The 17,973-nt window shown below is 38.3% G+C and overlaps 1 long non-coding RNA gene across 1 annotated transcript; it reads left to right on the top strand.

The window, feature by feature from the left end:
* Positions 1 to 17,019: 17,019 nt before the first annotated feature.
* On the top strand, positions 17,020 to 17,973 carry LOC119690421. Its single transcript, XR_007267600.1, has 3 exons — positions 17,020 to 17,088; positions 17,449 to 17,531; positions 17,924 to 17,973. It is a non-coding gene; the product is annotated as an uncharacterized LOC119690421 (long non-coding RNA).

Genomic DNA, 17,973 nt, shown 5'->3' on the forward strand with positions numbered 1-17,973 from the left:
ATGTAAACTTCTTAAAAAAGTTAGTGAGGTAACCTACCTAGGAATGAAAATTGATGAGAACTTTGGCTGGACCAAGCATATTGATTATGTATCGAATAAATTAAGAATACTGCTGTGTAAGTTTTATCAACTAAGTTTTAAAATACCTAAAGATGTTCTAAAATGTATTTACCTTGCTTTAGTGGATTCTATAGTAAGCTATGCCCTTGACTGCTATGGTTTATCATTTAAAACTTATATTGATAAAATAGAAGCTCTTCAAATAAGATTTCTTAAACTTCTAGTTGACAAAAAAACACAGAGAAAATGCCAAAATGATTATAGTCAATTATTCAAAATTCTTAAAGTATTACCAGTCAGCCTTAAGCATAAATATTTATTAGCAATGAACAACCATGGCAGTACGGAGCATATAACACAGCACCAGCATGGTATAGGTACTAGGATGGTTACTCAGGGTAAATATGAAATACCTAGGGTTAATAACTTCTATGGAGGTCGGACCTTAACAAAACAATTACCTAAATTATTAAATGATCTACCTACTGAAATAAGGGATGAAACAAATAAGGCAAGATTCTCAAGATTGTTAAAAAAACATTTGTTAAGTAAAGTATAGATACCTATTGTCTGATGTTTAAATAAGTTAATTTTATTGTTAAGCACTAAGTTTCTTAAAAATAGAATATAATATAATTAGTTTATTAAGAGTGAAGTCTGAATCCACAGACAAACCAGTAAACTGGTTTTGTGGGTCATTGTCAATTGTAATGTGTTTTTATGATTACTTAATAAATACATTGAAACAAACAAAACAAAAAACCTCGGTTTGTTAATAGAATACGCTGTTAATGTTTTGTTTTTATCATTGAAATACAAAACTCAAATGAACTTTTAAATTTCAAATGAAGTCAGAATAACATTACCATTTCAATTAACTCAACGAATGATGTAGATAAAGGCACAACATTTATTTTGGCCATGTCCAACAATTAACGCTTAACCTTAAAACATAGACAGTGATGTTAAACTGATTTTAGCGCTATCAAATGACTTATAAATTTGTCAAATATTCTTTACATCCGTTAGGCATTTTTAAACTTTTAAACTTTTTTTGTGATTAATTCAGTAAATTTTTACAGTGCAAAATGGTAAAAAATCAAAGAATTTAGAGTCTATTTTTTATCAAAGACTTTTAGGTTTTTAGCACAGCGGTAAATTTGTGCTTTCAAAATCGTTACAGACCTACCACTATCTTGAGTATTGTTAGTAAATTTAAGTTTAGTTATTTCAAGCTAAATAGACGCATTTTTCCTGAAATAAAAATGACATATTATGTATCTAGCCTATCTGAAACCTAGTTAAACATTGTGAGATTTGGCGTTTCGACTTTCTCCGTGTTCGGCATCATAAGGGTCACAGTGACAGTTAAATAAAGTCCATTTTTCTCTCCACCTTTAGTTTGCAAGGTGCGGGTGCCTATATAAATAGAGTGAGTCGCCCGCGCGCCTCAGTTGTAATATCACCATGCAGAAATGACTAGGTTTCAGATAGGCTAGATACATAATATGTCATTTTTATTTCAGGAAAAATGCGTCTATTATGTAGTCTGAGCCTATCTGAAACCTAGTTAAACATTGTGAGATGTGTTTATTATCGCATGGTGGAGAGAAAACCAACTGTGACCCATAAGCTACTGATGAGTCTATCAGTAGATAAATATTTGAATCTATAAATTTATAATGCATAGATTTCTAGGTAATAGATATACTAAAAAGAAAGGTATAAGTATACATAAGACTTAAGTACTTCCTTATTATTCCTGACTTGTCAGAAAGTTATGGAAGGTATGTACCTATACATATAGGTAGGTATTTATACATATGGATACACACAGTGCCTCTTCGAAAGCAATACTTATTAGTAATTATTGATCAAAATCTTGTTATTGTCAAGGCAATATTTTTAACATACACTAGCCGAATGGATGGAACCAGTGAAATACTTTGCAACAATATTTAAAAGCTGTAAAATGTAGAATATCGATCCAGGCCGCTGGGGCTCAGGTCAGCACATGCTGACTAGGGTATGTAATTCTGGACTGACCTCAGAAATGCAGCAGGCGACCCTGGAGCCTCGAGGACCTGCTCAGTCAGCCCTGTACGAGGACACGGCCTGCAACACCTGGCGCGGCATCTAGTCCTTGGAACGAGGAGTGGTGCTTGAAGGGAAGATAATTTTACTAAATATCTCAGCCTCATCAGCTCTGGAAAAGATTAGATGAAGGCTGTGACACTGGCGGATAACTAAGTAAGTATTCAGTTTTTCAAAACATGATGCAGGTTACTATATTCATATTCTATATTGACAAGTACTCGTAACACACAGTTTAATTTTGTATTGTAACTAACTCGGCGGTTAACGAGTTCCTGTGCAGTCCTACTAGGAAGGAAAGTTATTTTATAAGCCTTTGCACTGATTTTGTGGGCTACTATCATTCTGTATCATCATGTGTGAATATTATGAGCTCTGGCAGCATTCCTTGGTAGATGACATCAATTAATAAAGATTGATTAACACAACAATAGCAATTATAATAGTTGATAAATGAAACCCGGCTAACATGTCTTAACTGGGTAAGTAAATGATCAGTCATGCCACCAGGATAAGTAAAATGTTCAGTACTTCATATGAAAAACATTAACAAGGTCACCTTTAGGTATGTTCGTCAACACTAAGGGCAGGTCTCGGCCAAAACCTTAAGGCTTCGCCTTGTTGCAACTTCAAAGGTACGTAGGTAGGTACCTACTTACATTGTTGTAGGTTCGATTTTGAAACCATTAAGTCAACCTGGATAAAACAAAATAAAATAGCTCGATTAAATAAAGATGGTACGTAAAGATGTTAGTTGTACCTGATCAGACCTGATGCAACGATAGCCAACATAGACTCTCTAATCTGTGGAAGCAACAATCATGGTGGCGGGAACATGGACAGTTGAACGAGCCACCTCGAGCCTGACTTATCAATCAGAACTGACAGTTCGCCAACAGCAGATAGCTTGCGGCTATCTATAGGTAAACTTAGGTAGTTAGCTATACCCAAGAAAAAGTCCTTGGACATCGATATGACAGTGGAACGGCGAATAACTGTGACTTTCTTGAAAACAAAAAGGCTTGTTGTTGTCCAGCTAAGGAAGGTTACCTACTTCAGCGACCTGGTATTGCATTCTGAAAGAACTGCGAAGAGTTAATATTATGACTAATAATTATTACTTATTTAGAAAGTTTTCCGCAAACTCTAATAAATCAAGCAGCTAACACGTCACCGCTGCCCGGTTATAACTCTGTACTAGCTTAGTAGATATATATACCAGTTCTAGCCTTCAGCTAGAGGCCAGAGAGCTCCTAAATGTGATGCGAGTACGAGCATGACACAAGTAATTTTTTACTTGGTAACTAGTTACGTAACTAACTGAAAGATCCATAAAACAGTTGAGGATTACTCAGAATGGAATTGTGAAAACGGCACGTCTGCATCTTAACCAGTCAGTCTAAGTAGTTTCAGCAGATACAGTGTTGAAAAATAGTTATGAAACGTTTGCGCCAGAATTGAATTAAAAATACATTTTCATTAGAGAAGCCGTCTAGGCATGAATAGGTACTTTCACCCTTTGGATTGTGCTCCAAATGATGACCTTCGAAATTCATAGAAATTTAATGACGACTGCCATTGTTTATTATCTAGCCCCGTACATTGAGTAGGGCCGCGGCTACACGTGATGTGATACACAGTACACAGTAGGTATATGCATGTTCCCAGAATAGTGGAAGTTATAATTTTACCAAAAGGTAGTCGTCTCGTGCAAGAGCACCGTTACTCGATTTATTCGATACACAACTAGTAGACAGCTGCTGCGTAGGAGGTTCACGCATTTTTCAACAAAGAGCTCGGATTATACACACTCACAATCCACTGGAACATAAGGAAGACAGCTAATATGGTGCCACTCAGAAACCGCGATGACACTCCGATCATGATCACCCGACAGTAGGATCATAATAAATTCGGTAACTTGTGAAGCGGTATGGTATAGCAACAGCGACTTTCACGAAATCAGGAATTAGCTCAGTGCTTTTAGGTTGAACACTCGCCGGTGGGATTCACTTTGCTCACAGCCGAGAAAAGAAAAGACTCAAAGCTGGAATCTGCCGATGTGTCATGACACTTAAGATAGTGTCTGGGGGTTCACTTTATATGACGAAAAACGAACTTTCAGTGCACTGCGGCGCGAGCCGCTCTATCTGTTTGTATGTATTAAACGTGCCGATTGCACGACAGCTCTCGTTCGTTCGTTTCTCATCAGTATAGAGTAACGCTCCTGTACTTACCGTGCGTCACCATTCCCATGAGCAGTCCAATGATCTTTAGGCAGTTTAGAACAAAAGCTGCATTAGACAGTTTCTTCAGCAGAGACATCGAAATAAAAAATTGATTGCACAACTATCCCCAGGAGCAGTCTACAGGTCACTTCGGGGAGTTCAGAAGAAAGCTGCTTTAATAGAATTCCCTACCTAAGCGGAGGCATCAAATTGAAGTACTATAACACTTTTAGAAGCGGTAGGGTAACGTAACGTACCTAGGGACATTTTCGACTACCCCAACTTTGAATGAAGCTATCGCAGCGTACAACTAAGATATTAATGTGAAATTTTCTTTATTCGGTAGGATATATAATCTATTATCACTAGTATTTGTGCTAAAGCTTTAGTGACGCCAGATTTTATTAAATTAAGATAAAAGTAAAAATGCTTGTTTTGACCCAAGGTACGTTACACGTTTGTACCTTGGGACACTTTTTCCTATAGCTTTGTACTATGGAAAATGCAAACTTCTAAATAACGCCTTATATCTCTGTTATTATTGATTTACTGCATCTCTCTTCTGTCTAGTTTCACTCTGGCACTAATAAGAACAGAGATATAAGGCGTTATTTAGATGTTTGCATTTTCCATAGTACAAAGCTATAGGAAACAGTGTCCCAAGGTACAAATTTAATCGTGTCCCAAGGTACAAAAAAGCAATATTTGACCAAAATTTAAATATCTTTATTTTTAATGAATAGGAATCTTTCAGATAATTGCCATGTCATAAAATTAAATAACTGAAAAGTTATACGTGACATCCATGTCTTTATTTTGAGCATGCCTCAATGAGATAAAGCAACACAAAAAACTATACAAAAGCTAATTTTGACTCCAAAAAACTTCATATTGTCTTCACCACACACTCGATGCTGGTATGATCACGAGACTCACTAGTTTTGCCAAGCGAGTAATATACTATGCCTAGGGTAGAATTTTTATGTGTTTATTTAGCCGGTTTTTAAAATACAATCAATGTCCCGAGGTACAAGCGTCCCAAGGTACGTTACGTTACCCTACACGTTACCCGATTTGTCGTCATCCATGCCGATGCGGCTACGGCGACTGCAGGTGGTTACTCAGGCTTCGTTGGTGTGCCCTTGTATGGCTAACATGACCAACCTTGGCAGTAAACGTTCGTCTGCATATGCCAAAATCACTGATGAATAGCGCACGTTACTCGATACCTTCTAAATAAGTCACTCATAATGATGGCTGATGATGATGATGACCGTGCTAGCAATAGTGCAGGCGGTTCCGCTGAGCATAAAATCTCTTCCCAGACAGGGGGCGTTTGGATCTGGCAACCAGAACAGGAGTGCCAGGTGTGCGCAGCGATGCAGGTGGGACAACACAGCCGCCAGGGCAGGAGTACATGGCTGGGTCTATGGCTGCATAGTGCAGGTAGCACAAACCGGTGGCCAGGGCCAGGACCGGGTGTACGCTGCGATGCAGGTGGCACAAAACGGTGGCCAGGGCCAGGACCGGGTGTACAGCCGCCAGGGCAGGAGTGCATGGCTGGGTCTATGCAGCGATGCAGGTACCACAAACCGGTGGCCAGGGCCAGGACCGGGTGTACGCTGCGATGCAGGTGGGACGAGACGGCGGCCAGCGCAGGAGCACAGGGCCGGGTGTATGCTGCGATGCAGGTGGCACGAACCGGTGGTCAGGGCAGGAGCGCAGGGCCGGGTGTACGCTGCGATGCAGGTGCCACGAGACGGCGGCCAGCGCAGGAGCACAGGGCCGGGTGCAGGTTACACGAAACTTTTATTTCACCGAATCGGCCTGCCTACCCTCAGCGGGTAGGTAACGGCGGATCACATTACTCGCCGCACATGCCACAATGTCCCAACATACTGAAACTCGGAGCCACGTGCTTCCTGTAAAAAATCCTATGACGGTCCTGGAAAGCTCCTGTTTGTAAAGCCTTACATAAGCTATAATCAAGTGCATTATTGTAATAGCAAAGTTTTTATCAACAGTTTTCTAAAAATATTAGAAATTGAGGGTAGAAAAATAATAATTAAAAAAAATAAAAAACCGACTTCAAAAAACCACTAAAATGTAAGAAATAATTTAAGGTTTACACAAATTCTACTCGTATGTGACAGTACAAATATACCTAAGCAGGAACTGTTCTTTTTTGATGTTGGTGCGGTGACAAAGTAATCTAAAGAAATATGGCACCAACTTCAAAAAAGAACAGTTCCTGCTTAGGTATATTTGTACTGTCACATACGAGTAGAATTTGTGTAAACCTTAAATTATTTCTTACATTTTAGTGGTTTTTTGAAGTCGGTTTTTTATTTTTTTTAATTATTATTTTATTTTATAGTTTTTAGTTTATTTGCAATAAATTTCAATCAAAAGTAAGGTGCAAATGATACCAAAAAGTCCTACTAATCAATACGAATCATTCAAGCCTAAACACGAAGTAGTTGCTATATACCGTTGAGGAGTTCCCCTGACTGCCTTCCGTTTCCATCATCAGATCAGCTCAAGGTCACCATCATATTTTTTTGTTATAAGAACTTTATTTACGTTCGTAATTTCATTAGAATCGGTTAATATGTGCCCAAAATGGAAATTCATACCCTGTTTTTACCCCTTTACCCACCCTTGGGGGTGATATAAAATTCTGAAAAAAAATGGGACCACCTGGGAGCTCAACCCAATACAACAAAAAAAGAATTTTCAAAATCGGTTCATAAACGGCGGAGTAATCGGTGAACATACATAAAAAAAAAATAAAAAAAAAAAAAAAAAAAGATGCCGACGAATTGAGAACCTCCTCCTTTTTTTGAAGTCGGTTAAAAATATATTTTTATTATTTTTTCCTGTATAAAATTAACATATGCTTTACTTAAAGCGGTCATTAATGTAAGTATCTAGCTCAAGCGCCACTAGTAGGACCGGAATATGTGATCAATCATCACCACGACTATTGAATCGGACCCTACTGCGTGGGATAAAAACCCCAAGCGCCGGAGCATTATGACCAGTGGCTGAGCTTTTAAAAGCAGTAAATAATAGCATTTTACTCACGGCTTATCAACTCAAACCTTCGTTGCGAAATCCTCAGCAATGGCTGCGTGCGCAGCAGCCGGCAGGCCCCGCGCCGCCTGGTCCGCATCACGCTACAGCTCCCGGCAGCAAGGACTCCGCAAATTCAATATTATATTTTTCCCCGTCGGAGCGAAGCCGACGAGAACCGTGGCTACATTGAGCCATTTTGCCGAAGTGTTCACTTCAAAAATCAAAAACCAACTGAGGCGCGCGGGCGACTCACTCTATTTATATAGGCACCCGCACCTTGCAAACTAAAGGTGGAGAGAAAAATGGACTTTATTTAACTGTCACTGTGACCCTTATGATGCCGAACACGGAGAAAGTCGAAACGCCAAATCTCACAATGTTTAACTAGGTTTCAGATAGGCTCAGACTACATAATAAATCTTGTCATTTTAAATACCTGAGCCCGCTTTGTTCTATGTTTTAAAATAACGTTGATAGAAAACTCGGAGAAAGAAAACACATCTTTGTGTTTGGGCAATAGTTACCAGCGGGCAACGCAACGGTAGAATTTCTACGTAAGAAAAACATTGTGTGTGCTTTTTTCCAGAAAATATATAAAATCACTAGTTATTTTTGAAGTTTTTTCAAGGATTTGAACGCTGTAATGATCAAAAATACACATATATGTATAGTTGAATTGAATTGAATTGATATTTTATATAAGCCACATTCAATTCAGAAGTTTTAACAGAATATAATAAATCTTTAAAACTTAAGATATACTTACATCAATCCCACAAAACAAAATACTAAGGTAAACATCGCCACGCAAGGTAATTTTCGCAAATTGGAGTTTATAATGAAGTAATATGAAATATTAACGTCAATATAAAGTCATTTAAGGCTCTTAAGAAGACGGCCCACTTCAGGGACGAAAAAAATACAAACTCGATGTTTATTAATTATGTTGCTAGGCCAAAATTATTATATCCTACATCTCTCATTCAGTTGGAGCTTAAATAGTGATCCATTTTTGTACAGGGATTCAGTAGAATAGGCTTAAATGAATAAATAAACCTACATGGAAAACCGTTTAACTTTTTCAGAACTCGAAGAGGCTTTAAAAAGGAGAGCATATTTCATTTTTTTGACAGCATATTGAATATTTTAAACCCAAAATTTACGGCCGACGCTTCTGTTAATAACATTTACAAATTGTTGGATAACGCCGGGTATCCACTGCTCGATCTTCTTGATATCGTAAGTGTTTTTTATTGTCATTAATTCATCAGCCTGATACTGTTAAGCCTAAGCTTATAACATAAATCGACTCAACCACAACACTCTGATCTTGGCCTATCGTATCTTGTCAATGCCGCGTGTTTTGAAACTATACAAGGCCAGAACGCAGAGGTTGGGACTGCTCGCGTATATTTTCAAATTAAAATGGTGCCATGATTTACTTGAAAGTATACCAGGCCATTACGTACTAATCGCGTATATTTTCAAGTAAGTTGGGCCAAAATTATGGCTTGAAAATATACTGCAGCAGTTACCACTGCGTACTAATCGTGTATATTTTCAAGTGCCAAGTGGCAATGCAAGCACTTGAAACTATACGTGATTAGTTACTAGGTAGTCCTTTTGAATTGTTGCTCTCTCTTTCTTTCATGCGAAATAGTAATAAGTCTATAGCTTTCTAAACATTGCCTCATCATTCCGCACTTGGAATTGTTTTCGTAACGTGTTTTTTGTTTACACCGTACAGCTAAAAGTAAATTGATATTAAACTGTAGAACTGTTGTTAATAGTAAAAATGATCTGAGAAGAGGGTGTAGAACAATTCATAAAAGACAATTACGGTGAATTCAAAACTATCTATAGGGTAATTACCCACTACACTCACGAGCAATGAATAAGTCCAAGTAGCAAAAAGTCAACACCGAATGACCCCAATTTTTTAAAACATTTAATTTAGAATTTGATCAAAATTTACGTTTTTAGTTGGTTATAATAATATTATGATGCGCTGTTAAATGCACTTTTATATGGCCGACGACGGCGTCATTAAGCTAGTCTTTTCCGTTCAGGAGCTATAGTCACTGGAACTTTTTCATTGCTCGTGAGTGTAGTAGGTATTACTCTTAATTCATATAAATAATAAAATATTAGGTCCTTACATATGAAATTGGCGTTTTCTATAGGAGGAACATAAAGTCGTTTTTTTTTTTTTTAAATGAAATATATTAATTTAATCAAAGTATGTACCATTGCTATGTTTGCACTTTTGCCATCTCATAGGTAGTTCATTGATCCCCTTACTAAAAAAACCATTCGGGCGGGAATCAATAAAATCTTTGAAGGCGGTTTGGACTGCCCCATCGGAGTTGAATTTTTTTCCTTGCAAGTAGTTATCCAAATTGCGAAAAAAATGGTAATCTGTTGGAGCAAGGTCCGGAGAGTACGGTGGATGTCTAAGACATTCTAATTGAAGCTCCTCTAATTTGGTAGCCGTCTGTTGTGCAGTGTGTGGTCTAGCGTTGTCCTGAAGCAGCAGTGGCCTAGAGCGATTGACTAGCCTCGGTTGTTTAGCAGCTAGCTTTTCCATCATGGTTTGCAGTTGCTGACAATAGATATCTGCCGTAATCGTCTGGCCAGATTTAAGAAAACTGTAGTGAACGACACCGGCACTAGTCCACCAAACACTTACAAGCAACTTTTTTTTAGTCAATTTTCGCTTAGGGCAGGATTTGGCTGGTTCGCCAGGGTTCAGCCATTGCGATGAGCGCTTCCGATTATCGTAGAGGATCCACTTTTCATCACAGGTAATGATTCGATTTAAAATTCCTTCATTATTGTGCCGGTTGAGTAACGTAACGCAGCAGTCGACGCGCGTTTGTCGGTTTGCTTCACTCAATTCATGAGGTACCCACCTTTCAAGCTTTTTCACCTTCCCAATTTCCTTCAAGTGGATTAGAATAGTTTTATCACTAACACCGGAGCCTGCAGCTAACTCGGACGTGGTTTGCGATGGATCCGCTTCCACAATAGCCTTCAATTCTTCATAATCAACTTTGGTCTCCGGCCGTCCACGAGGCTTGTTCTGCAGGTCGAAATTTCCAGAACGAAAACGTTGGAACCAAAAACGCACTGTGTTTTCTTTTGCGACACCGTCACCATACACATCATTAATCCTTCGAGCCGTTTCTGCAGCACTGGTGCCACGGTGGAACTCATACTCGTAAATAACGCGATATTTCAAGTTTTCCATTTTGTAAACAGAGTGACACAAAGAAAAAAAAACAAAAGAAGAAAAAACAAATGAATTAGGGGGTTTGAAACACAAATGCATGAGTAATTATCTGTATGAATTTGAATTTGGAATTCCTAACCATAAAGGTAATATTTGAGATCAAAGTGGCCAGTACGACAAAACGCCAATTTCATATGTAAGGACCTAATATTAGAATATTCTAACTTGCAAGTATGATTGCTATAAATATCAATTTATCAATTAAATTAGAGCTTGTTCATCTTAATTTATTAACATTCTATAGTTATGACAGGCAGAACAAGTCAATTGTAGTCATTTAGATTTACCGAAATAGTTAAGTAAATCAGAATCAGCATGTAGGTATAAATTATATGCGACAAGTACGCACAAATCGTGTATATTTTCAAGTAAAATATTATTTTTTTTCACTTGAAACTATACAGTGGTAGTACACTATGAGTGCGTTCTGGCCTTGTATAGTTTCAAAACACGCGTCAATGCCGCTTTAAGTGATAATTAATCATTCTTTACAATCATTTTAATTTTCGAACCACCACGAACATTTTAGCAATTAATAACCCCCTGAGTCACCTCATTTTTCTTAGTATACCCTTTTTGCAACACCCTAAAGATTCAGCATGATTTCAGTTGTCAAAGCCGTGCTCTGTGCTGCTGGTTCGCTGCGTGTGGCGCTCGCAGGAACACAACTGCTCCGACATGTTCCAGCGCGTGCTCACCTTCCGCGGCTACTGCTGCCAGTTCCACATCGACCACTTCAGGTACTGCTGCCAGTTCCACATCGACCACTTCAGGTACTGCTACCAGTATCGACCACTTCAGGTACAGGTCACTGCTGCCAGTTCCACATCGACCACTTCAGGTACAGGCTACTGCTGCCAGTTCCACATCGACCACTTCAGGTACTGCTGCCAGTTCCACATCGACCATTTCAGGTACTGCTGCCAGTTCCACATCGACCACTTCAGGTACTGCTACCAGTATCGACCACTTCAGGTACAGGTCACTGCTGCCAGTTCCACATCGACCACTTCAGGTACAGGCTACTGCTGCCAGTTCCACATCGACCACTTCAGGTACTGCTGCCAGTTCCACATCGACCATTTCAGGTACTGCTGCCAGTTCCACATCGACTACTTGAGGTACAGGCCGCTGCTGCCAGTTCCACATGGACCACTTCAGGTACAGGCTACTGCTGCTAGTTCCACATCGACCACTTCAGGTACTGCTGCCAGTTCCACATCGACCATTTCAGGTACAGGCTACTGCTGCCAGTTCCATTCCGACTACTTCAGGTACAGGCTGCTGCCTCCAGTTCCTATCGACCACTTCATGTACAACATCTTCTTACTCTTCCAAGCAGATGTACTGCTTTCCATGGTGCTAGATTCTACAGGTCCTCACGGATACGTCCACTGATGTCAACTTTCCACGGTGCCGCATGCAGATTTATTTCCCTGTTCCGCGGCTACTGCTGCCAGTTTCACATCGACCACTTCAGGTACAGGCTGCTGCTGCCAGTTCCACATCGACCATTTCAGGTACAAATCTCCTTACTCTTCTTACATCAGACAGAATATTAAATTATGACTGAAACGTTTTATTTTTATTTCAAACAGATTAAAAACTTAATTCAAAGGTGTTATTTGTACGCTGTGTATGCAGCTATCCTTTGAAATCGACTTAGCCGTTTAAAAGTTTTGTAATTTTAAGTGTTGAATGTCGTTTCGGTTTTTAACATCGGTTAGGTGAGTTTATATAATAATATTAAGTATAGATAGTTATTTTAATAGATAGTTAATTCTTTTTAATTTAACTTATTTGTTTTTACGTGAATTAATTAATGTTGAAATTAAGTGTAGTTTGACACAATCATACCTAGTGTGTGACATGTTTGGAAATACAGTTAAAGTACATTGATATAATGATATTTAATATTATGCTTTCAGTTCAATGCCACATCATTAAACCTTTCACGGATACTTAACCCGTCTGTAGCCATTAATTAATTCCTGTTTATACGTTGTTTACTCTCGTTTCAACATAAACAGGCAGTCAAGAAAATACCAGATACTTTTGTGTCTTTATTTTGTACCGTTTATTTACTTTAAATTTTATAAATATTTAATCTAATTAATGTAATCTACGGTTTAAGAAGTACCTATGTTTTTTTATTAATTTAAATTTGTCAAATGCTATCGCTGAGCCTGAAATCCATTTTCTCATTCCTATTTTTAATTTTTAAATATTAGTACAAAATGTTTTCAGTAATGATAAATCTTATATTTGTTTTCTGCCATCTTCATTAGTACTACTGTCTTTAAAATAATTGTATTTTACTTATTTTTTACAGTAAATACCTATAGGTAATTAAGAGTTACTTCCTATACCTATAGCAAAGAGATTATTTAAATTGTTTAAATACGTGACTTGCATAACTGGGTCAATTTACCCACTACGTTGACAGAACACTAATCCAAGTGATTACTAATGCTTCAGTATAATATTATACAGGGTGTTGCAAATATGGTATAGGAAGATAAAAGGTTACTCAAGGGGTCATTCTAAATAACTTTTGTAAACAAAGATTATTCAGAATATTAGTTTATTGTTTCATTGCAGTGGCTTTCATTACTCATAAAAGAAACTTACAAATTTTATAAGAAGAACTCTGATTAAATCAAAACTTTTGATTAATTATTTTTTTTCAAAGCTTGCTATTGTCTAGAGAGGCCAGCAGACGAGAAGTCAGATAGTTATACTTAACAGCAATAGGACTGCAATATTGCCAGGCTTTATAGCCTATCCATTACGAAACGTTTATTGCAGCAAGCAAAGCAAGCAATGCAATATCTTGTACGGTCATGGCTATATACGGTGAACCTTGTCAAACTAAGAACGCTGTCTGTTGAATGTTTTGAATGAAATATGCTTTGTGAGTTTTAAAAGTGTATAGATAGGTACTTATGAAGGACTGTACATGTACAACATCTGTAAAAAGTTAGTATCTAATAAATAAATATACCGTGGAAGTACCTATTACTTATGATTATTTATTTTATTTTAGACATCATGCAGGAAACGACACAAATATGATCACGTATCCGGATAGAAGTCGCGCCATGGAAATAGTATTCAATGGTGTGAAGATATCTGCTGATGGAACTCAGACTTACGGTGACACTGAGGTGACTACATTTTATTATAATTATAAAATATCTATTGCACAAAATATAGTTTAAGGCAAAATTTATGATAGTAGCATTCTCTACCAAATTAACCTTGGGTGATGTTGAAAAGTCATAGTGCGAAAGGCTTAGAGGATTGTATCACTTACCAGAGCAATAGATTCATAGGAATTATATAAAAGGTTTAAAGGTTTATAAAATGATGGAGCTTCATAGATTCCACGTAAAAATGCACATGTGCCTCGCACTATATAGAATTTAGTATCGACAAAAAAAGGTAACAGTAAAAAACGTTAGCGCTACATAGGTAGATAAGCCAGTCATTCGTCAGGCCCACAAAATTTCAGACATGCCCTTTTTAACTTATTATAATTTCTGAATAATTATGTGTTCACGTAGGTACCTACACCTAGGATCTAGGATGACCTAGAAAATCTAAGCGGCACGTTCTCCTATAAAATATTCAGCTCATGCGTTACTGGCTAAGCATAAAAAATCTAATTTAAAAACATAAAACTCCGTCACGAGGCCAATAAATGGAGGAATAGGATTCCAATAGTCCCGGACTCTGTTCCCGATGCCATCATTGCTTTTTCTCCTTTGATAGTCTTAAATGTAAAACGGCTACTCTTTTTATATACTTAAGAGGAGAGCATTTTAATGAAAGTAGTAGTACTTTTGAGTTTCTGCATTTATTCTAAAACTAAAACCTGACCAGTTTAAATTGAAACATGAAGAGGTATATGCGGTCATATATGTAGGCATACCAACATAATAGGTATATGCCTAATCCCGTTGCCCCTATTTCCCTTTAAACTTTCTAAGCTGGGCCCTCATTTGTATGGAGATTTGTACGCTATCATGATCGCTAGTTTGACGTTGATTTGATAGAATGTTTGGGTCCAACTTTGATTAATACGGAGAACGGAGATGTTATGATAACTCGGTCTTATAAACATACTTCGCCACATATTCGTGTAAAAACACCACAGGTACAATTTTAATTACATATTTGTTTCAGCTCTACATTTTTGACCCCGAAGACAGCTTGACGATAGTGGATACAGCCTTCACCCTCGTCTCGAAAGCCTACTTTGACGTGAGGATTGACATGTCGGCGATGGACGCCTCTGACGGGGTTAAGGCTTTGGACATGAGTGTCAGGAAATGTATGCTGCCCACTGTAAGTATTTATTCAACTTTTTATGCAAATTGAAGGAGTTTTGTCATGAAAAAACGACCATTTTGGTCTTTGCGGCACCACTGCCCTAAAATACGATACATACGAATTTACAGCCCATGTAAATCCGGCCCTAGCCTAGGTATCTTGTAGGATTGGAGCATTATTTCCATAATCTCCATAGAAGGCATGTGACATAATAAGTACATCACACAACATAAACATTTAACATCCAAGACCCGAAAAGCAATATCTGTCTTTGAACAAATACGTTACCTGCCGCGGCCGGAGCACAAACCAGGGACCGTCGGCACAACATTCAGAGCTGCTAACCAATGCGCCATTCAGACTTTTCATTGCCACTGCCCTTCCAAGTGGCGTCGTAATGATGAATCTTGGGGGTCGTTCTACTCTATATAATGAAAAACTAAGTTTTGGAGGGCGCGAGTCACGACTCTATCTTGTTATATTAATCGTGCCGATTTCACGGCACCTCTCGTTCGATTTACGCTATTATAGAGTAACCTTATGTATCATATCATATAATGTGGCAGGACACAGTGAAGGGCTCCAGCTTCTACAGCGGCTGCCTGGCGCACAAGCTCATGTTGGAAGTAGTCCGCTCCTGCCGCTGTATGCCTTACTTCTTCTGTAAGTATTAAGGGTTCAGAATGTCTGGATAATGGGTAGCTGTCGGATAAAAGACATGATGTCACTGTCTAACTGCCAGTTTCTATAACTCTATGTATCTTTAACTGGTAGATACTTTCATACGATTTTGACAGATTGTTACTTTTGATTATGTCAAAATTGTAAATGAAAGTAACTACCACTTATGGATAGATAGAGATATAGAAACTGGCAGTAAAACATAATGATGAATAAGTCCAGTGGGTTTCGGTCACGGCGAGAGTGACAGCATGTCTTTTATCCCACAGGTAGCCATTATCCAGACATTGTGATGCAGGCCCTTAGTGAAGTTTCCCTACACTTCTGTAAGTTTTACACGATACTTGGAATCGTCACGATATATGCGATCTTATAGCACTGGCGACATCCGTCTCGACTATGCAATAATCATCATCATAGGACATAGGCCGCTCTCTAAGAGGGCAACAGCACTCTATCCTCGGCCTTCCACATCCTACCAATACTGGCTAAAGTTGTCTAAAGTTGCTACCCTTGCCAGTTTGTGGTCTCCAGTTGAGAACGTTTATCCCACTGGTCATTGTTTCTTCGGCATACATGCAGATTTCAAAAAGTAAGTATGGTTGACCAAAATATTATTATAACATTATAATGTTTTAAAATATGTATGTTTAAATACTTATGCTTACTTTTGTACTCGCTACTTATTTTGTAAAACATTTTGAAATAAATTTGAAGTTTAAGGAAGTAGGTCTATCACGTTTCAAGTGTCTCGTTTACAAAAGGTGCGAAGTTTTAACTAAATTTTGGAAGTATTTGTAAAACTCGCTCACGTTGGCTCTGCAATAGTTAGGAAAAAGTTTCTTCATTTACGAAAAAAACTCGTAGAAAAGTAGATTTTTTGTTATACGAGACACTGGGGCCGAAACAAAAACTTAAACTTCATAAATTTACTGTTCCTTATCATATTAAAATATGGTGCACAAAATTAAGTTAAAATGGAGTGACGTAACAATTTATTTGAGTATGGGTTTATCACATTGATTGATTGATAAGTTCGTGCTTGTTTTTTCAAAAACATTTGCCATCTCTCGTGAATGTAGTGTTCATTATTTTATTATACTATTTAATCAATTCTTTATGTACTTATCCGAATTAACTAAACTCGCACGTCTCAGACTATTATAGAACTATGTAAGTACTTAATTACTTCAGTTACAACTTTCCCAAGAACAACCAACTTAATAATAAAAATATTATTGATATTTTCAGCATTTCGAACCGACGTCGAGTATCCGAACTGTACATGGGGCCAGTACAAGTGCGTCATGCAAACAAAAGGTACCTTGTAAAGTATGTTAAACTACGTACCTGCAAGTAAGAAATACCTACATGAAAAAACTTCATATTGATTTTATGACAGACACAAACTAAGAACAACACTACCGACTACTTATTTAAGATCGTTCAGCAAAAGAAACGCGACGACAGAGTGTTGTATGTCAAATTTTACAGTGGATGCTTACGGGCGTCTGATGACGACCGAATGGTGCAGGTCCCGGGTTCGATTCCCGGCTGGGGCACATTTTTGTTTAAAGACAGACACCTATCAACTATCTGATACCCACGTAACAGGCTCTGGCTAAGTTAAGGGTCGGATGACCATGTGTGAGGTGTCCCCACATATTATTTAACTTGCAGAAGACTTCGCGGGCAGCGCGACGGAGCTGCGCGCGTTCCAGAACTGCTTCCAGAAGTGCGACTACGTGCAGTACGGCGCAGAGGTGCGTTGAGTCTTTGTAGGAATTGCAAGTAAAACTTGGGATTTCTTATCATCATCATCAGCCTTCTATCGCCCACTGTTGGGTAAAGGCCTTCTTAATTGTACACCAACTTCTCCAGTCCTGAGCCGCTCTGGTCCACTGCTTCCCCGCAACCCTGCAGATGTCATCGGACCATCTAGCAGGTGGTCTGCCAACAGGTCTTTGTCCATCTCTAGGCCATCATTTTGTGACGGCCTTTGTCCACCTTCCGTCCTCCCGACTTCTTAAAAATAATAATTATTATTTTATGAAATACACACGACAGCTATAACACGAGGCGAAGACAGATTCCATATAACATAATAATATTATATCATTCGTAATTCAAACTATAAACTTTTTTTTCCAACAAGGTGGAGTACGTCGAGCTCACGTCCAAGCTCACCGCCAGGATACTGGATAA

This window comes from Plutella xylostella, chromosome 22 (assembly GCF_932276165.1).
Source record: "Plutella xylostella chromosome 22, ilPluXylo3.1, whole genome shotgun sequence".
NCBI classification, from domain to species: Eukaryota; Metazoa; Arthropoda; class Insecta; order Lepidoptera; family Plutellidae; genus Plutella; species Plutella xylostella.